At 35.7% G+C, this 22730-nt stretch overlaps 1 non-coding gene across 1 annotated transcript; it reads right to left on the reverse strand.

Moving 5' to 3' along the window:
- Window positions 1-14898: 14898 nt before the first annotated feature.
- Window positions 14899-15119, reverse strand: LOC113365288. The gene has a single exon (XR_003366206.1). It is a non-coding gene; the product is annotated as a small nucleolar RNA U3 (small nucleolar RNA).
- Window positions 15120-22730: the final 7611 nt, after the last annotated feature.

Consider the following 22730-nt stretch of genomic DNA (forward strand, 5'->3'; position numbering starts at 1 on the left):
TATTTCCAATATACAATGTATTTGTTTTGGGAGTTATGTTATCTATTAGCACTAATAATCCGCTCGAAGCGATTTATTGCACGCAACGAATGCCAATCTATTAGTGATGTTTTTCGGAGAGGGGCCAAAATTGAACTAGGCTAGCTCGAGATACATCATGTTGGGATCGCGGGAAATTACGCTTGCGACTCATACGGAACACGAATACTGCGCAAGCTTCATATTCGAATACTAAACGCTATACAGCCGAGAAAACAAGCCAGTCGATGGTGCTATGCACATAGCAGAGAAAAACTAGTGGTATTTTTCCTTGAGGCAAGTTACATGAACTTCCCGAAATGTGTAAATAATCGACTTAATCAATAAAAATAAATTAATTTTTGAGTGATTAAAAGTATTCGAGTGATTAATTACACATACTTTTTCTAAAAGCAAATTTTCCACATCAATAATTTTTACAATTGAACCAGTTTCCGTAGGAATTTAATGGTTTAGTATGTTCATTTAATTTAGATCAAGTAGTCTATCGTTATACCAAATCAATCGCCTAATTATAATTGTAACCAACGTCAAAAAAACTACTCATTTTCTCAAACTTTGATGAATTTTTAAAATTAAACTACTTGTCGTAAGGCCGTAATATTTTATCAAGCATGGTTCTTTTCAACAGTTAATTACAAGAAAACGGCTCGGTAGATTTTGACCTAAACCTAATCAGTATCATTCCCAACTAATATCTTTCGAACAGTTTTTGATTTTTTTAAAATCGATTCGGTAGTAGGTATGAGCTTAAATGTGGACGAAAAATTTAACACTCTTTCTCAAATTACAAAAAAAAAACGGCTCAGCAGATCGTCTCCCAAAACTGACAAGCGATAGTCCCCATTGAGATACATCAAATGGCTTTTAAATTTTTGAAATCGGTTAAGGCGTTTTTGAGAAAACGTCGATCAAAGGTCTAATTTTGACAAATGCCAAAAAACGATACTAATTTTTGCAAACTTTGAAGAATTTTTTAAAATTAAACGACTTGTCGTAGGGCCGAAATATTTTAGTATGATCTACAAGATTATGGTATCTACCGTCAAAAAAAAATCATAAAAGTCGTCGAAATTTTTCTCTTTAAAAACTTTATTACAAAAAAACGGCCCGGCCGATCTTTACCAAAAACTAATCAGCATGATTTCCAATCAACATCTTTCAAACGGTTTTTGAGTTTTCAGAATTGTGGGCTAAAACGTGCACGAATTTTTTTTCACTTTGCTGTGATTTTCAAAGAAACGGCTCCACCGATCGTAGCCCGAAACTGACAAACGATAGTCCTCATCGAGATACATCGAATGGCTTCTAAATTTTTGAAATCGGTCCAGCCGTTTTTGTAGAAAAGGTCGATTTGCGGCAAAAAATCTATTCACACACACACCACACACACACACGTACACATACATACTTTTTCCAAATTTGGTCTCATTCGATTCAGAATGGCTTGAAACGTCGAGAAAATATAAAATTAGCGAGTCGAATTTTTTGATGAAACATAAACTTCTCCTTCGACAAGTTAACAAGAAAAACAAGTGGCGCATGGCATCGTGTCCTAAGTCAAATTGCTAAGTATTACTTTCAGTACCAGAATTGAAAATTAAAATCAACTAGTGGGGCGCATAGCATCGTGCATTAAGGCAAATTACTGGAACTTTCCGTACCGCAATGAAATTCGAGAAATTTTAAATATAATATATATATATATATATATATATATATATATTCGACGTTGAAACATATTGTAAACATGAAACATATATATATATATATATATATATATATATAATAAAAATATATTATATATAAAATGGATCGCAAAATGTGTTGGTAAGCGCATAACTCAACAACGCCTGGACCAATTTGGCCAATTTTTTTTTTAAATGTTTGTTCATGTCCAAGGATGGTTCTACGCGCGAGAAAAAATCGAATAATTGCCGGGAAAACCCTAAAAACAGCCCTTTTTTTTAATCGAGTAGGCAACGAAATTTGTAGAAAAAACAATGATCTATGTCATGGCATTTGTGTAGTTTTTGATAATCTAATTTTTGATATATTATATAAACATATGAATATCTTTCTATTAATTAACGAGCTATATTGGCAGGCAAAACATTGATGTAAATGAATAAAATTTCAAAATTCAAGAAAAATTATAGGCGAATCAGTTATTGATTCGGCAACTAACCAAGACGATCCACCGGAGTTTTAAACTCGCTGGATTTGCTAGGGTTGTCATCCCACAATCTTCAATTAAAGGTTGGATTGGCAATTATAATATTGCGAAATATCGACCAACCGCGCCTTTAACTAAAAACTTAAAAAAACTACCAAACAACGTGATGGAAGCAACTATATTGAAAGGATATAGTATAAAGCAGAAGATTTTCTCGAACCGTGCATCCCAATGATTCGACTGATGTGCCATTTGAGATTAAACGACTACAGTTTCCAGTGGGTTTATGGTATCATTAAGTGTTTGTGGTATTAATTTGGAAAACCCATGTTTTTCACATGGAAATTGTATGTTGTCTGTTCCCGTATTGGAAAACCATCAGATTTGTTTGTCTATGCGCCAGGTAATCAAACAAAAACATCGTTTATCACAAGGCACTACAATAAAAATTGAACTGATTTTTGAATTATGATTTACATGATAAAATTACTTACTTTTAAATGCTTATAGTATTTTATTTAATTATTTTTAATTCACACACCGATTATTACCAGGGTGACGGTTCTGTCCAGGGTAATTTTTTGCAAAGAATAGAAAAAAGGTAGGAACAAAACATCGCCACATTACAAATTTTTTTGACAGGACGAAGTCTGTCGCGTCGGCTAGTATATATATATATATATATATATATATATATATATATATATATATATATTTATGAAGTTTGGTGTTTATATATATTTTGATGAGTTATTTAGATTCGTGCAGTTACATCAAGTAAAAAAAAACTAAAGTGGTTTTGAAATACTTTATTTATCTTTATATTATTTTTGACATTTTTGGTTACATTCTAGTGTGTACAGATTAACTAACGTCTAAATACTGAATGAATTGTGTTTACAATTTTTGCGAAAGCGTAAAAAGACTGGCAAACATATGTTTTTAGTAAAATAATAAAATAATAAAACACGCTTCATTCAGATAAGGTGATGTTTTGATATCTTATATATAAAATTCTTCTGTAACAATATAGTTTCATTAATCCTCCTAAACTATAATTCGGATTTTCATGAATCTTCCTGAAGTTTGTTCGGGAAATTTTCTAGAATGTTTGATTCATAGAAATATAGTTAGATTGTAGAAATAAATGAAAAAATTACAAAAAACCGTTTATCATTGTTTGACCTTTAAAATATTTAAGGCATGGTTTGACATTAAAAACAAATGATAACTGTCATTTGCCAAACATTTCTATTCACTTACAGGCTAAGGCATATTAAAATATAATAAATTCATGATTAAAATAAAGAAAATGTAATGTCTACATTATTATTGTCGAAAAGCAGCTGAGATGTGCCATAATTAAAATAATATAAGATGCAAATAATATAATATGCGTCTGACAGTCTGCGCATGCGACTGACGCGCACGGCGAATCGTGTTCTCCACGTACGCGTGGTTTGCTTTTGCTTGCAATAATTTTATTTGCGCACTTTGCGAACAGATTCGCCGTACGAACTCGTGCAAAGGAAACGAGCCATAAGTGATTGCGCTCAAAAGTATTCAATTTGCAGTCGTTTTGCCTTACTATACTAAGTCACAATACAAAAAAAATTACTTATTCAAAAAATTTTTAGAAATTTCATTGTGTCAAAATTCATATGGTTGGCATTTTGTACGGAATATTTACTCAATGGAGCGCTTTGGGTCTGAACTTTTCCTTACTGTTTTCCAATTCGTTTGGAATTTTGGAATTAGGCTCATCTTACTCTCAAGTTCAAAAGTGAAAACAATTTAGACTCCTTTGCACTACCCGGGGGGATGCCATTTCTTTTCAGTGGTGTAATAACGTGGGTGTGGATAAAAGAACTAATTATAAGAGAAAAATGTTTAATAATGTTTTTCAAAAAAGCAAATATTTTTCAAGTTACTGGCTACTGAAAATTTGTTTGTTTTTTGCGTTTTTCATCGTTTTTTGCTAATATCTTCAAAAATATACATTTTTACGAAAATCATGTAATGAACAAAATTATATCAATTAAAATCCGAATAAATCGCTATTTTACAGTGTTCTAGGAACAATATTAAGTTAATTATGAAATGGGTTTTTATAGTTCTCAAAATAAGCTTTAAAAGAAGTACTTCTGCGTGTAAAATGAGTGAGCTATCATGCAATTAAAAGACGCATCCAATGTTTTTTTTTTCATTTAAATCAAATAGTTTATGAGTGCCAATTCCACCAAAATTAAAAAAATTCGTTTTCCATCTAGAATTAACTTGGTTTGAGAGATTTTGATGGATTCTAGAAAACACCATAACATTAGTACAAACGATTTTCAAAGAACTCATGATTTCATAAAAAAAAACCATTTAAAAAAAACAACCAATTTCTCATTATAATATCTCTAAAAGAATACGTATAAAAGTATATATATGAAAATTCAAGGTATTTTTCTGACTAATTATTGCTTTTTATTATTTTTTTGTTACACAAATATTGATAGAGTTCTAATTGTTTAAAGAGTGCGCGGCTGTTCAACCGGAGTGTCTTTCGAGCCCTTTATCCCTTCGCCGTTTCAAAATAAGAGAAGTTATGGTAAAATTTATGATAGAGAAAGTTGTAACTCATTTAATCACCTTTAAAATAGTATATTACAAGTTAGGATAAAATCAGAATTAAAAGAGTTATAATCCAATTAATGCGTCAATGCGCGAAATGCAAATTGTTTTCACTTCTGAACTTTAGATTAAGATTAGCTGGGCATACGCTTTTTTCCTCTCTATTTACTGCAATAATTTTGTTGTAGTAGGTTGAATAGAGCACATGTGAACAAAATTTGACAAATTAATTCATTTCAAATATGAACTTAAGTAATAATGTATATTGAATTATTAGTGTGAAAAATGCAATTTAGATATTAAAATACTAAAAGCCAGTTAAAATATGGTACGAAGTTATAAAAATTGTAGGCAACATTATTGACGCAATTTTTTGTGTAGAAAAATCCAAGATGATATTGTATCTTGACCGCGCTGCTGTATATTAATTCTTTCTGAATTTTTATACTTTTTAAAAGATTTCAGTTTTCAACACGTGTATCTATGCTATGACAATAAATACATGGTGATAAATTTGGAAAATCAATGTTTTAGCCGTGAATAAACAAAAATCATTTATTTAACATCCACATCTGCAGGTATGTCTTAAAATATTGTATAACCCTTAAATTGAATAAAATAAATTGAGCTATTGAAATAAATTTGTTCTATAAATCGCAGTGTATAATTTTTAATATATAATTTTATTGAACATATTTTAATATTTATTAGAGGGATAATTAAAGTGTTAACTGTGGGAATTGAGAATAATCATTTTATTTGAAACAGTACTACATTCAACATCACCCATATATTGGTGTAAATAGTAACTCGAAAAACAATAATGATTATTTTTAACTGAACGGTATAAATATTAGTATAGGATATTAAAAAAACATAGAGGTTGGTACAGGACAACGTCTGTCGGGTCATCTAGTATATATATATATATATATATATATATATATATATATATATGATTTAGTTGTTGATTTTGATGTTGAGATATATGAGTAAGTTCTTGTGGGAATCAAAGAATAAAAAGCAAAGATTTATAAATTAATCTTTAATTCCAAACGTTTCGACATTCAATTTAATGTCATCATCAGTGGATCTAAAAACAGTATGAAAAATTAGTATACCTAGGTAATTATAATATATGTGGATTGGTATAGTAGCTATAAAATAAGAGAAAATTAACAAAACAGCAACACTTAACAACAAGCAAAATATAAAAGATAGAAAAGGTAATAGAGGCTAGATATTAACAAAACAGCAACACTTAACAGCAAACAAAATATAAAAAAATCCCCTTTTTTGTTAAAAATTCCTTTGAATTAGTCAATAATCTCCGTGATTCCACAATACCTAATAATTCCTTACTGGTTAGTCTAGACGTTGTCTCCTTATTCACAAACGTTTCCTTACAGTTACTTTTAGATGCTATCTCTACTAGGTGGGATGAAATCTCATGTCATACAACGTTATCACTTCATTGGTTCCTCGAGTCAATTAAATTTTTAGTTTCTAATACCTATTTCGAATTCAACGACCATTTTTACTTGCAAATCTTCGGCACACCTATGGACTCCTCCATATCTCCAGCACTCGCGGAACTTTCCTTACAACATTTAGAAACGAAAGTTTTCAACTCCTATAATTTAGATCTTCATTTTTATTACAGATACGTTGATGACATTCTCACTTGCGTCCCTACCGAAAATTTTGAACTTTTATTTCACAGCTTTAACTCTTTTAACGAACACCTTTCCTTTACCTCCGAAAAGGAACAAGGCAATTTCATTAGCTTCCGGGACGTAAAAATTATAAAAACTACAGACAACCGCATTATTACCAATTGGTACCAAAAACCTACTTCGTCGGGCAGGTACTTAAACTTTCATTTTTACCACCCATCTAGTATGAAGATAGGCACTATTATCAATTTAGTCGACCACGCCATCCTTCTCTCAGATAAGCAATTCTGGCCTTCCAATTTATCCCTAATTCACACGACCTTAATCAACAATTCATATCCTCCTCATCTCATAAACTCTGTAACAACCAATAGACTTAAAATTGTCAACAATAAAAACTCTTCTTCCACTCCTATTAACAGTTTCAAAGACAATAATTTTATCGGCAACGTTTGTCAACCATACATAAAAGAACTTTTCCCAGTGTGGAAAAAACTTTTTCATAAGGTAGACATCAGATTAACTTGCAACATAGATCTAACTATTAAATCTCTCCACACAAACCTAAAATCACCCACTAGTATAGAACGTACGTCCAATATTGTCTACAAAATAAATTGCATTGATTGCCCCTCTACGTACATAGGTGAAACCGGACAAAATTTGATAAAAAGACTCAAACAACACGACAATAATTCGAAAAATCCCAACCAAAACCAAACTATGATAACAGACCACATCAAAAATTTCAAACACTCCTTTAACTTTTATAATGCCAGTATTCTCTACCACGAACGGAACACCATTCAAAGACGTTTTGCAGAATTTTTCATAGCATTAAGTAAACACGCTATAAACAAAAATGTGATACCTCCTTACTCTGCGATAACTACCAAGTAATACTAAATAATGTTTCCAAATTTATCTCCTCTGAACAAAACTAATTCTGACCATACAAACCTTGCCAACATTACTAGTTCAACTTGGGCCATGAATCCCGTTCTTTACTTACTCACGCATAGCAAATTTCGAATGACCCTTAAAAATCTTTATTTTAGATATTTGAGTCATTAGTATAACTACCTAGCAATACTAAATATTGTTTCCAAAAAATTTTTTTTTCTCCTCCAAACAAAATTAATTCTAACCATACAAACCTAGCCTAACAGTACCATTTTCAACTTCGACCGTTCTCTACCTACTCACTCATAGCAATTTTTGAATAACCCTCAAGAATCCTTCAAAACATGTGTGTCACATAAGCCTCGGAACTTGCAAAGTACAAAGTTCGTGGCAGAAATTACCTAACGTTATTCACATTTTTGTTCAAATAAAATTATCATTTGTCTTTTTACATCATACAAAAAATTATAAAAAATACACGGTGTTGACAAGTTAGTCGTATAAATGTTAGTGCTAATTTCTAGGGTTGTGTACACTCTCTAGATGTAACCTACCAACGTTAATGTAAGTGTGCTGTATTTTATATGTATTATCCATCTCATAAATTTTTTGTTTACCTTACATGTATACAGGTTTACATATGTATATGTTTATATATACATGTATACATAGTTATTTACATGTATATTTATGCGTATGTACATATGTATATGTGTATGCATGTAGTGGTATGTATGTATATATATGTATATAGTTGTGTGTATATATATATATATGTATATATATGTGTGTATATATATGTATATATATATATATATGTATATATATGTATATATGTGTATACGTATATGTATATGTGTACGTGTGTAGCTATAGTTACATAGATATGTATGTAACCCGTCGGGAGAAGCCAAACTCCTACCGGGCGCGTCCCCAGGTGGCGGATAGGGGGTATCCTAACCGATCGTAAGATCGGCGGATTGGGGCGAAATAAAATAGCCCTCGCGGACCAAATATGGCATCGGAGCTGAGGAGCAACAGCCACCGTCCGTGTATCGCGGAAAAAATTAAAAAACTCCCTTTTGGTTGGTCACACCATCTGACCTAGGGTCACATACGGAAGCGGATGAGGGGACACTGCTCGAAAGAGATGTGTGGATGATCCATATAGCGCACCGTACGTGAAAACTCCCGGCATCAACGTGCCGCACCCACGGGAGCAAGAGGATGTCAATGAAGGAAGAAAGTGCACGGCCGGAGCGGATGTTTCTTTTCCCACTCCAATGGTCACAAGCTCTTACAGTAATGGAGGTAGCTGTAGGCGTAATCACTCCTCCACTTCCCAAGGCACCACGTTCGGAGACGACCTTTTGCTCTGGAGGACTATTTAAATAGCATGGATAACTATGAAAACCCAAAAAAACCCAAAAAAACAAGAGACAGGTGACGTAATTATGGACGTCGAGCACGATGCGGCAAAAGCCGCTATAGTAAGAGGAGGCAAGAAGGTTCCCGGTAATCTTCACCGAGACAGAGTAAACTCTGCACCATCGACTAGATGTCGTCAAACGCCGATGGAGAACTTGGCAAAATTGACGAGCTAGCGGAGTATGTGAAAGATAGGAACAATGTTCACAGCAGGATAAAGGAGCTAATTAGGTCGATTGATACAGCATATAGCCTGGCATTGAAAGAATTTGCGGCAACCCCCAAAGCTCTCGCAATGACAGTGTAAACTACACAGACCTCTCCCGAGAAAACTATTAAACCGGATGTAACTCAGACGCCAACTCCTAAGACCCAGGAGCAAAATACAAACAAAAGGTTGCTATCTTCACTTAGTCCCACCTCTGACGCGAAAACACATCCGCCTTAAAAATCGGCTGTAGAAAATAACTGGACGAAAGTGGTTCGACGAAGTTCGAAGAAGAAAGAAGCCCGAGATCCGAGAGAAACCTTGGAGGAAACCGAGAAACCGGAAACCGGAAAAAACGAAACAAATGATAGTGCTAAGCACAGAAACAACCATCATAGGACAACTCGGAGGAAACATAGAACCAAGGCTGTTCTGGTTCAACCAGCTGAAGGACGAACGTACGCTGACATCCTTAAGGAGATCAAGGAAAAAGTAAACCCGATAGAGACTGGCGTGGACATAAAGTCCATCAAACAGACAAGAAATGGAGGAGTATTACTGGAAATGAGTCCCAAATCCGAAGATAGTGCCTTTGCAGCTGCGATAAGGGCAGCAACTGAAAACATAGGAACAGTGAAATCACTGACGCCGCTGACGACGATAGAGATTCTTGACCTTGATGGTGTCTCTATCAAAAATGACGTTCGCAAAGCACTCATTCGGGACTTTACGACAAAACTGGGAATACGACGAGCGGCTTTTTGTGAGATAGAAGAGGCTAATGCAATCAAAGCCCTAAATGGGGCCCGCATAAGAATTGGGTGGGTTAACTGTCGCATTCGCCCAGTTGTTAAAGTGGCCCGCTGCTTTAGATGCCTCGGTTTCGGACACCAAACGCATAAATGCGGGGGACCAGACAGAAGCAAGTGTTGGTACAAATGCGGCGGGGAAAATCACAAGTCTGTAGACTGCACGAAAAAGCCAAAATGCTTTCTATGTACAGTAGACAAGGAAGATCGAAACAGCGGAAGCCATGTCGCTGGATCCGGTACCTGTAAAGCATTCCGTGTAGCACTTGCCGAAGCCACGAGAGAACAGAAATGACGCGATTTCTACAATCTGAACAGATGTGCCTTGGCGCAGAATCTACTGCGCCAACGTATCTTTGAAGATAAGATCGATATCTGCCTTATCTGCGAGCAATATATGAATATTCAGAATAAATCATGGTTCGCAGATAAATCTGGCACGGCAGCAATATGGATCACAAACTCAAAGAAGATCACCGTCAATGACAACGGAATCGGCGAGGGTTTCGTCTGGATCAAGACTCCCACGACCTACTGTGTAAGCGTCTACCTCTCACCAAATGAAGGGATTAGCGTATTTCGCCAGAAAATGGCAAGCATAGAAGACACTCTCGGCAAATTTGACGGAGAAGTCATTGTAGCTGGTGATTTCAACGCGAAATCGGCAGAATGGGGCGCCGAATACTCGGACACTAGAGGAAATGACGTGGCAGACTTTGCTGCAAGATTAGACCTTACTGTGTTAAATACTGGGAGTATTACAACCTTTAGAAGACCAGGGTATCAGGAATCTATTCTCGACATTACGTTTGCCACTCCAAGGACGGCGAACATGATTGGAGACTGGACTGTATCTGAAGAGTATAGTGGCAGTGATCATCAACATGTGACATTTAGTATTGGATCCGGTCCGACTCGACCAAGCAACTTTTGCAAACGAAGGTGGAATGCCAAGAAGCTTGACCAGGAAGCAGCCCTCGAGCAAAACACATCTACTCTTCAAGCTGATCCAAAACTAAGTACCCGCAGAGAAACGGAAGAAACGGTTTTTAAAACTATGAACGCTATTGTCACCTCATGTAACGCCTCTATGCCACGACCAAAAAATCAGGGTGTGCACAGTCCCGCATATTGGTGGTCATCAGAGATAGCAGAACTACGGAAAAGATGCCACGCATTACGTCGCCGCGCCACAAGAGCTGCAAAACGCTGCCCCTGCCAAGATTTGTATACAAACGAGTACAAACAGGCAAAAAAGAGCCTAAATAAAGCCATAAAATCAGCTAAAGCCGGATGGTGGAAGGAAATTTGCAATGACCTTGACAAAGATCTCTGGGGCAAAGCCTATCAAATCGTTACAAAACGACTTGGTAGAGCTTTACCAGAAGCACCGAAATCTCCTGCTCTGATGAATTCTATCGAACTATTCCCTAAACATCCGCCACGGAAAAGGAGACAATACGTGGAAAACAGTGAAACTACGCCCTTCACTGTCAAGGAACTCCAAGATGCGGCGAAAACCATAAAAGCTGGCAAAGCACCAGGCCCTGATGGCATCCCAGCCTCAGTGATCAAGATTGTAGCCTTGGAATTTCCGTATATTCTTCTGAACGCCAACAATGCCTGTCTGGCGACCGGCACCTTTCCTACGGTCTGGAAGCGGCAAAGATTGGTCCTAATAGACAAAGGTAAGGGAACCCCTGTAACACCATCGTCGTTTCGACCACTATGCATGTTAGACATCGCCGGCAAACTGCTTGAGAAACTTATTCAATGCAGACTGCGCAACGACATTGAATGCGCCGGAGGTTTTGCTAAGAACCAACACGGATTTCAAAAAGGACGATCGACGATCGGCGCGATTCGGAAGGTAACGAAAACAGCAAGAGAAGCATGGCTTGGTAGTATTAAAGCTCGTAAAGTGTGTCTCCTTCTCACATTCGACGTTAAAAACGCCTTTAACAGTGCGAATTGGGAGGATATTTTACATGCCCTAGAGCATAATTTTGACGTAAGGATATGGACAGTTTAATGCCTGTCTTTTTAAGATGGGATTGCATAGCACGCCAATGTACAAATACTGTCCAGATAAAATAGACGACGCTGAGCATACGTCCTTTGAATGTGCTAGGTGGAAGGATTATCAAAACAACGCCAAGCACATTATAGGCACCAGGCTTACCCCCTCAAGTCTACATGATGAAACAAGAAGAAAACTGGTCAGCTGTAGCAGCTTATGCACAGCATCTTTTGAAGGCTAAAACCGGAGAAAGGGACCAGTAGTCGTAAACAGGCGTCGCAAGGCGCAGCACGGACTGGATTGATGTAATGCTAACGCGGTTCCAATCCAGTCCTCCCCGTACCATCTGCGGGGAGAGGAGAGAGGAGTGTTTTTTTTAGTGAGTAAAAATCTCCACACGGCCGTCCATCTTTGTCTGCTGTAAGATGGACAGCGGAGTATCAACGATGGCGGTGTCTTATGAAGATTTTTTTTCGCACCTTTATAAAATATATATATATATATATATATATATATATATATATACATACATACATATTGTAATGACAATTGGTATTGTCGTCAAAGGGGTTGCACAACCCTCAGTGCAATTGGACTTCCCCACCTAAGCCTACTAGGGTTCCTGCAATATAAAAGTCCGAGTCTGGGGTCAAAAAGGGCATTAATAATTGTGACATCCGCTGAGGAGGTCGGTCGGGTCCACGCGCGATCCGCTGGACCCGCTTTGTGTATAGTGGTGTGTGTGTTGTTCCAGGAGAGGAGAACCCGTTCCAGCAAAGGTCAGATGCATTATTGTTTTATAAACTGTTTGATTCCGTTTAGTATAATTCGTTATATCCGCTAGTATAGTAATTAATAAGAATGTATCAGTACGTTAGGTTTTAGGCAGAGGGCATGACAGTACGTAGGTACTGTCATGCCATCACACCTGTAATATTGAAGTAACATTAAAATAAGCTAAAAGTACATTCTCTTTCATTCGCGTAGTTAGTTGGTTTACTTTCTACAGGTAATTACAGGGTTGTTTATAGAAGTTGGGTTAAGGAGTTGGTGTAACCCTATCGTAATGGGGATGCAACGCTAAGATGTAATAATGGAAGTTGTTGCATACACCCCGAGAAGGGGGCAGCAACCTCAATCCGTTACAATGATGAAAGCGCATTCAATCCCCCATAAACCCCCCTCACAAATTTCTAATCATTTTAATAATTAATTATTTTTATTAAAAGCTAAGAGAGTCGCTCCTACTAGTTGCGCTTCCATTCTATGTAAATATTTAGGAAAGTTGTTTGTTGTTAGACTATGTTTTTCGGTAAATTTAGTAAATCTAAAATTTGAATATTGCGTAAATAATGTGGTAATTATAATTGTATTTTCCACGTGTATTACTGTTTGTGTTTCCTTTTTGCTCCCCCCGCATAGCCCCATATCAATAATAATATCTCTAGACCGACCGTCTATGCCCACCCAAAAACAAATGGCACTTACACTTAACACCTATGTAAGCGGGACATACCTGGGGTTCCCCAGCATGGGACAAGTGTACCCCATGTTGCCCTCTTAACGGGAGATGACGTGCTGCGACCTATGTCGCCATCCCGGTCTTCGCTGAAGGTACCTTCACAAAAATATTTCAACATAATACATCATAATGCACATAATAATTCGACGGATGCGGGGTTGATTAAGGGCGGTTTCCCCGGTTGGAACCGTACGCGTCCATTGGTTCGGACATCTCAATGATCCTTGCTCGAGGATTACTGGGCCCAGCTTTCAACTCATTTATACACGTAAAACAAAAGCGTAAATCCGATATGGCGTCCCAATATAAGCCTTAATACTTATATTCATACTATATACTCGACAAATGGCAAACCTACTTTCAACAACTATCCTAAATCTGAGTGATATAACAGTCCTTGTATATCGTACTTAACTCTAAACTTATTCCTATTTCTTATCTAAGAGTAATATGCAAGAGGAAAAGATTAAGAATAAAAAAGTAATTTTTTAACCGCAAATTTTTTATCTTTTGCTTCTAGACGAAAACGATTTCTCGATCTACTAATATAGACTGTGTTGCACTAATTTAAAAATCTTGTGAATCGAGTCCAGCTCGTTCAACACTAACGTACTGTCGCTTGCCTCAGCCGCCCGGACTAGCGCTACGTCACTAGGCCACAGGCCTGCTCTACGTTGTAATAGAAAAAAAAAGGATGATAAGGGCCACGACACAATCTTTTCTTCTACATATTTTATAAGTATGTTTTACATATTTTATGAGTATAATTAATTTAAATCTAACGAAGTACGAAGTTAATACTATCTAACGACCTATAGGAGCTCCTTAAATTTTTTTTTTATGGCCATCATGCCACCTTGAATCATTTTGTTGCCATATCGGATCCCTTAATCTGGATTGGGCGGCCAAAAACACGAGCCAATAACTATTGACGAGACAGAATTAAAGTATTTTCAATAAAAATAAAATCGTAGTTTGTCCATATAAAAGGGCGTTACGCAAATTAAACAAAACGCCAACGGTGTAAACTAACGCAACTACAAACGTTTGTTTGGATTGTTTTACGGTAACATTATCAATGAACAAAAAAAAAAAACATAAAACGAAAATAATAGTTCATATCCAATCTTAATCATTATCTTACTTAACAGATATACAACTATTATCTAATAAAACATAAACAATAGGGCCACCATAACACATTTAACATTTCGACTAAAAACTTGCATTTGCGATTAACAGCCGAACGCGCTAGCCAATTGCGCCACGGAGGCTGCTGTCGTATCGTTGATGATTGAAGGAGTAAACGATATATAGCATAAACATTAATTATAATAATTGAACAATAATGGGTATAAACAATACTTATTTTACGCCCCAAGTGGGCTTGAACTTCCAACCTCTCGGTTTAAATATTAATAATTTAAAAATATCAGAAACGCAATATTGTGGTTGGTTTTGGGATGCCGATAACATAATATATGATGTTTAGAAAGATACCTCTCAGAATGCATCACACCCATGACCAAAATTCACAAAGAACTTTGGCGAACGGTCATCGATGATGATCCAACTCCAAACGAAGTTGGAGAACTCCAAGAACTTTCTCACGCTCAGAGTGCGAAGCTACAAATCATCTTCGAGGTCGCATCAACTCCACATTTGAGTGAAGAAATTGTGAAGACCTACTACAGAAATGATCATGTGAAGTATGATCTTGCCGACAGAGTTAGTTAGTTTAGTTTTTTTTAGTTTATTTCTGTTTTATTACAATATATTACAATATAATATACAATAACCATGATTTATGAGTTTACTACTAAAAGTATTTTACTCTTATTTAATACTACAAACTATCCACTTTAAATTATACATTTTGTTTAAAAATAAAATAATGGTTTGTGATCGAAAAAAAAGAAAGTTCAAAAAAAAAATCACAATCTTTAAATATATATTTAATTTACATACTTTAAATTATTAGATACTCTTATTTGTGTTCACCAGAATGTAGTTTGGCATTGGATATTTACCGTACCATATGATGTCAGGCGTGTACTGTCCGAGGGTTCTAATATTATTTTTGGTATGGTCTTTGCATTTTTTGTAAAAGTTTTCCGTCATTTTCTTAATGTGATTAATCACAGTCGGTATGTCCGCTTGTTCGTGTAAGAGCTTTGTTGAGTAGTAGTGTCCGGTAGTTGGGTCACGTATCAGGTTCAGTATTAGTCGCAGTGATTTGTTTTGTAAAATTTGTAGTTTTTTAATATTTGTCTTCGATGTCATGTTCCATATTGGGGCAGCATACATCAGACATGGCCTGATCAACGTTAGATATATTCTTCTTTTATTACGCATATTTAATACACTCTTTGTGTTCAATAATGGTCTTAAAAGATTTAGAAGCCCATATGTTTGCGCCAATTTCTTTTTTATATGTGTATTGAAGTTAAGTTTCCTATCAAGTGTTACTCCTAGGTACTTAACTTCGTTTGTCCATTTAACTTTTTGTCCTGAAATTTTTATTCCCACAGACTTTTCTTTCAACTTATTTCCTTTCCAAAAAATTATTGCTTCCGTTTTTATGGGATTTACTTTTATGTGCCATTTTTCTGCATATTTTGCTTTATTATCTATGTGATTTTGTAGCATGTTAGCTATCACCGCTACTGATTTTGATGATGTGAACACAGCAGTATCGTCCGCAAATGTTAATGTATTTGTTTTGCTGTCAGTAGGGATATCATATATATATATGTGTTAAATAATGTTGGTCCTAGTAAGAATCCTTGAGGCACTCCAGCGACTATACGTTTAGGATTTGAAAGTTTATTATTTACCTGAACCTGAAATGTACGATCATTAAGATATAAAATGATGACTTTTGTTATGTAATGTGGAAATTGTAAATTTATTAATTTATACAACAGTCTATCCGTCCAAATTGTATCGAAAGCTTTTTTGAAAATCTATTAGTACAAGGCTTGTGTCTTTTTGTTAAAATTTAGTATAGTATTTTCAACTAGCTGTGCTAGTGGATGAAGAACTGAATGTCCATGTTTGAAACCATATTGCGTTTCTGGTATGATACTATTAACAATTAAAAATTTATTAAATCGAACAAGCAGTAATTTTTCAACTGCTTATTGTATTTAATAGACTTATAGGTCTGTAGCTTTGTGGTAGATTTGGTTGTTTTCCTGGCTTTAATATTGGTACCACATTAGAACATTTCCATGACACAGGAAAGTATCCATTTTTAAAAATTTTATCTGCTATTTGTGTAAGTATTATATATTTATTTATTATTAATATAGTATTTGTGTAATAGCTTTAATAGGTAACTGTTTAATTGCTAAATTCTGTATACCATCTGGTCCTGGAGCTTTCTTATTAGACAGTTTCTTTATAAATAAATAAATAAGCCTTTTATTTCTTGCCTTTTTACAAATTTTAAGCATGATTATACTAACTTAACATACGTGTGTATTTACAGAACATTAATGTAATATGTAATATAAACTCAGTACACTATGTATAGATTTAGTCGGCTAGAACCCCGGGTTGGGTATAGGACTCCTCCAAAGATACCCATGCTTCTCTATCTTGTGCAATATCTCTCCAGATCGTGCCAGCTGTTCGTCTCAGGTCGTCTTCCCATCTGGTTAGTGGTCTTCCACGATTTCGCTTACCCGCTGGACCATTCCACGATGTTACTCTCTTTGACCATCTTTTATCTGTGCATCGCACAACGTGTTCGGCCCATCTCAATTTTTGTTTTAATGCATAAGTTACAGCGTCGGTTGCTTTTGTGATTTTTCTTATCTTGGTATGTCTGATTTTATCTAACTTTCTGATATGTTACATGCTCCTCTCTAGTCCCCTTTGGCAGGTTTTCCCCTTTTTATGGTTTTGGATGAAAATTTCCACGTCTGGCAGCCATAAGTAAGGCATGGTAGCAGGCTAGAGTTCAACACTTTTGTTTTGATATCTATCGGCATATTGCTTTTGAATATTTTTTTTAAATCCCAATATTTATTCCAAGTTTTTTGTATCCTTCTTTCTACTTCATATTTGTCGTTATTTTTGTCAAAACTTAATAGTTTTCCCAAGTATATGTAATTATCGACGTAATAAATTGGCTTGTTATTGATTAGTATTGGAAATTTTTGTCTGTTGTTTGTTAATGTTTTTGTTTTGTTTAAATTCATCTCCAAGCCAACCTGGACGCTGGCTTGATGCAAGGACTCCAACATGAATTGCATTTGACCGGCCGATTCTGATAAAAGCACAATATCGTCCGCAAATCTAAGATGACTTAGATGTTTGCTTTTTATATAGATGCCTAATTTACGCCAATCCAGCTTTCCAATAATGTTCTCTAGGATTGAAATAAATATTATTGGAGAGAGAGGATCCCCCTGCCTTACGCCTCTTTTTATGGGAAAACTTGGACCATTAGACTCTAGTTTGATTCTTCCTTTGATGTTATTGTATATACTTTGTATGGTCTTTATGTATATTTCTTCAACTCCTTGCTCTCGCAAGCTTTCCCATATGCTGTTGTGTGAAACGGAGTCAAAAGCTTTCTGGTAGTCTATGAAAGTTAAATATAATGTTCTCTGTTGCTCCTGATATTTTTCTATAATTAGCTCTATTGTATGAATGTGGTCAATTGTAGAGAATCTTTTCCTGAAACCCGCTTGTTCCACGGGTTGTTTCCTTTCTAGTGTTGTACTTATTCTTTTGTTTATAATTGTAGAGAATAGTTTAAAAAGCCTAGGTAGTAGGCTAATAGGTCTATAGTTGCCAATATTTTTGGGATCTCCTTTTTTATATATTAGTATTATGTTTGCTTCGGACCACTGAAAGGGCGTTATAGAGTGCTGGAGTATTAGGTTGAATAGTTTTGCTAACGGTGTAGCCAAAATTAACTGAGCATTTATTAGAGCTTCATTTGAGATGTTGTCGGGACCTGGACATTTTTCTTTTTTTAGTTTCTTTATAGTTTCAACCACTTCGGATTCGTTGATCTCTATGAAGTCATTAAGTTGGCATTCTTTATCGTTATAATATGATGTTGTTATCGTGTTAGTATTGTCACTATACAGATTAGTATAAAACTCTGTAGCCGTAGTTACAATGTCTTTTTGTTTGTGTATAGATTTGTCCAGGTTTTTTAATTCTTTTATCCAGCGATTATTTGTACGAAGTGTTTTAAATGGTTTCTTCGTGCTACCAGAAAGCTGTAGTTGGCTCATTTTAGTGTCTTGTCTGTATTTTGAGTAGTCACTTTTTATATATTTATTAATTATTTTGTACAAAGCAGAGAGTTCGTTTTTCATAGCACGAGTTTTGTTCTTGGTTGATTGTAGTGTTTTTCTTCTTTGTAGCAGTTTTACTGTTTTCTCTTGTAATATTTTGTGTTTTTGCTTACTTCTCTTGGTATGTGCAAGTTGTTGGCTTTCTAAAATAGCGTTACTAATGGTATCGTAATAGTTTTGTATCATATCCCTTGCTTGTTGATTTGATAGCACAGGTAATGTAGATTTAAGATGGTTCTTATAAATTTCTATTTGCTTTGCACTATTGAATTGACAAACTGGTTTATTGGTAAAACGCGCTCTGCTTGGTTTATGTTTAGATATTTTTACTGTACCTCTGATGGCGCGATGGTCAGATGGGTAGTTCAGGTTTGAGACTTCGAAGTTTGTAAATGATCGAATTTGGTTCGTGAGAATGTAATCAATCTCGTTTTTATGTCCATTCGGCGACTTCCAGGTCCATTTCCGGTTTGGTTTTTTCTTGAAGCAGGTATTTACTATTGTTAGCTTGTGTATAAGTGCAAAGTCAACAAGTTTCTGTCCTCTGTTTTCCTTGTGCCAAAGCCGTGTTCTTTCACGACCAATTCCTGGTATTTTTTTGATGTGCCCACCTTCGCGTTGAAGTCACCCATAAGTATGACGTGTTTGTGCGCCGTTTTTAATGCTTCCTCAATTGACTCATATGATTCGTCGATATCCGTTTCTTTTGCATCTGACGTAGGAAAGTAGACTTGATGAATGGATATCGTATGACCTCCTATGTCTATATTGAGTATGTCTAAACGCTCCGATATACCAATAAAGCTTTCTATGTTATTTTTTATCTCCTTGTTTATTATGAAACCTACTCCGTATTGACCTGCTGTCTGTCCTATATAGCAAACAATAAAGTTATCATATTCTTTAATTTCACAACCTTGACGTCTTACCTCTAAATTCCCATTATATCATAGTTTATAGCGCTTAAACAATTTTCTAATTATAATTGTCGTTTGTATGTTGATAGAGTCTTGACATTGAATGTAAGTATTTTGAGTAAGCAATTTTTATTGTTGCTTGGTGTTATAGTTTTCTTTGGAGGGTTGTGGTCATAATCCTCCACGGTGACCAACCGGGTTGGAGGATTTGTTATGTTATGTTTCGTTGAATAGCTGTTTGTTGGGTTTATACGGAGAGGAGCAGCTGTTTGCTACGCATTACTTTTTGTAGTTTCTTGTCCCTGTGCTGTATTTTTTGTAAGGAAATTTAGCATGCTCGGTTTGTTTACTCCTTCGGTAATGCTGTTAGATCTTCTCAGTGATATCTCTTGATGTTATGGCTTATTTTTTTGTTTGTCTGTGTAATTCTTCCTTTTGACATTTTTTCTGTGAATTTTGATGGCGATGCAGAAAACTTTCTTTTGGATGTTTGTTTAGGTATGACTAGTTTGTCATATTTTCGGAAAGCCATGTTGCCATTTTCTCTCCCTATTTTCAGCTGTTCTTGTAATTGTCTTCTTTTTTCTAGGATCTGTTTTGGGTAATCTTCCTTCATATAGTAGCACGTGTCGCGCAGTGCTTTTTTCTGTTTCAATATATTTATCTTAGTGCTGAGATTTGAGAAGGATATCAGAGTAGGTCGTGGTTTATCGCCCTTTTTTCCTAGCCTTCTAACTACTTGTAGATCGGCATCTGTTAATTTGATTGAAAAGTGTAGGTCTAACCAATTGAGCATATGTTTTTGTAAGGTTTCGTATGAAGATTCCAGTTCTTCGATACCGAAAATAACTATGTTTCTTTGTCTCGCCTGTTTTTCTAGGAAGTAGATCCTCTTCTCTTGGTTGTCTACTATCTCCTTGAGTTTCACATATTTCTCTTCCAAAGCAAGAAGTTTTTCCTCTAATATCCTGTTGATGTTTTGTGTGACCTGTTCTGTTACCTTCAATACATTTCATCCATGATTATTTTCGAATTAATTTTATAGTTTGTTTTTTGTAAGTTACACCCTCTAGTGGCGGCGATGCTCTGCAAGATGGCTTAACCGGTTATAAAAGGCGTTTGTACTTGGGCTGCTCGCTCACTACTGACTGTTTATTGTCTAAGATGGCCTCACACACGGCGTGTTTACACAAGACAGCAGCAAATTTGCTTTGACCCGCGCGATGGTGTTTGTACTTGGGCTGCTCGCTTACTACTGACAGTTTGTTGTCTAAGATGGCCGCACACACGCCGTGTTTACACAAAACAGCAGCAAATCCGCTTTGACCCGCACGATGGTGTTTGTACTTGGGCTGCTCGCTCACTACTGACAGTTTATTGTCTAAGATGGCCTCACACACGCCGTGTTTACACAAAACAGCAGCAAATCCGCTTTGACCCGCACGATGGTGTTTGTACTTGGGCTGCTCGCTCACTACTGACAGTTTGTTGTCTAAGATGACCGCACACACGCCGTGTTTACACAAAACAGCAGCAAATCCGCTTTGACCCGCACGATGGTGTTTGTACTTGGGCTGCTCGCTCACTACTGACAGTTTATTGTCTAAGATGGCCTCACACACGCCGTGTTTACACAAAACAGCAGCAAATCCGCTTTGACCCGCACGATGGTGTTTGTACTTGGGCTGCTCGCTCACTACTGACAGTTTATTGTCTAAGATGGCCTCACACACGCCGTATTTACACAAAACAGCAGCAAATCCGCTTTGACCCGCACGATGGTGTTTGTACTTGGGCTGCTCGCTCACTACTGACAGTTTATTCAGACAGTTTCTTAATAATATTTATAACTTCCGCAACAGTTACTATCTCTATTTTGTTATTTTTGTTATAAGTATTGTTTATATATTGCCTTACACTGGAACTAACAGTCTGTTCAAAAGCATTTTGGGTAATAGAAAGATTGTACTGATGTGCTAATTCGAAGTTAGATGCTAAAATTTCGGCCTTTTGTTCGGGTGTTGTTGCAAAGTTATTGGAATTTGTATGTAAATATGGTATCGGAGCAAAAGTTTGGGTCAGTATTTTTGCAGTGTACCAAATTTTATTTGGATAATAGTTAATATTTGTTAGTTTATCAGCCCATATAGTAATTATTCTAGTAAGCCTGTTTAAATGTTCTTTGCGGAACGTGGCACCTGATTTTTGCCACAACTTTTTAATTTGATTTTTTAATTTAATTTTGGATATAATTTCCAAAGGTAAACTAATTGTTTGCGTTGAAGTGGACTTTTGCAATGGAATGGTTTTACTTATGGCATCAGTAATAGTAGTTGTTAGGTGTTCTACAGCTTGATCTATACTATCATTGTTGTCGATTTGTCTGTTGTGACATATATTAGCATTTATTATTTTCTTATAGAGCAGCCAATTGGCTTTATTATAATCTAAAACATTCTTGTAGGATTGAGGATTGTCGTCAAGTGGGTTAAAGATACTTATAAAAACTGGATTATGATCTGAGTTAAATAAAGATTTGGTTATAGGTTCAGAAAGAATAGATAGGTTTTTTGTAAAGGTTAAATCTATTGTACTATGGTCTTGATTTGGTATCGCAGAAAATCTAGTTGGAGTCTGAGGAAAATGTAGTTGAATGGTATTATGGTTTTTGTTTAAGTACTTAAATAGTTTGAGTCCATTTGTATTATTATATTTACAATTCCACATTATGTGTTGCGCATTAAAATCACCAGCTACAATAACTCTTGGATTTAAGTTAAATATTTTATGTAAGTCTGCATGCAATAGTTTTGCATGCAGAACATATATGGAGACAATAGTTATTTCACGTCCTCTATTGAACACATTTATAGCAGTGATTTCAGAGTGTTTTACAGATAGTAACGGTAGTTCTTCATGTCTGATACAAGCTTTTATAAATATTGCCGTACCACCTCATCCTGTCATGTTTCTGTCATTCCGGTATATTTTGTAGTCGTTCATGTATAATTTGCCAGTGGGTTTTAAGTGAGTCTCATTTATTAATACGATGTCTAAGTCCATTGTAACGATCGTTTGTCTGAGTTCATCAA

This window comes from Ctenocephalides felis, unplaced genomic scaffold, assembly GCF_003426905.1.
Source record: "Ctenocephalides felis isolate EL2017-DRISC unplaced genomic scaffold, ASM342690v1 CF-g0.4_SCAFFOLD_00853, whole genome shotgun sequence".
In the NCBI taxonomy this organism is placed as follows: Eukaryota; Metazoa; Arthropoda; class Insecta; order Siphonaptera; family Pulicidae; genus Ctenocephalides; species Ctenocephalides felis.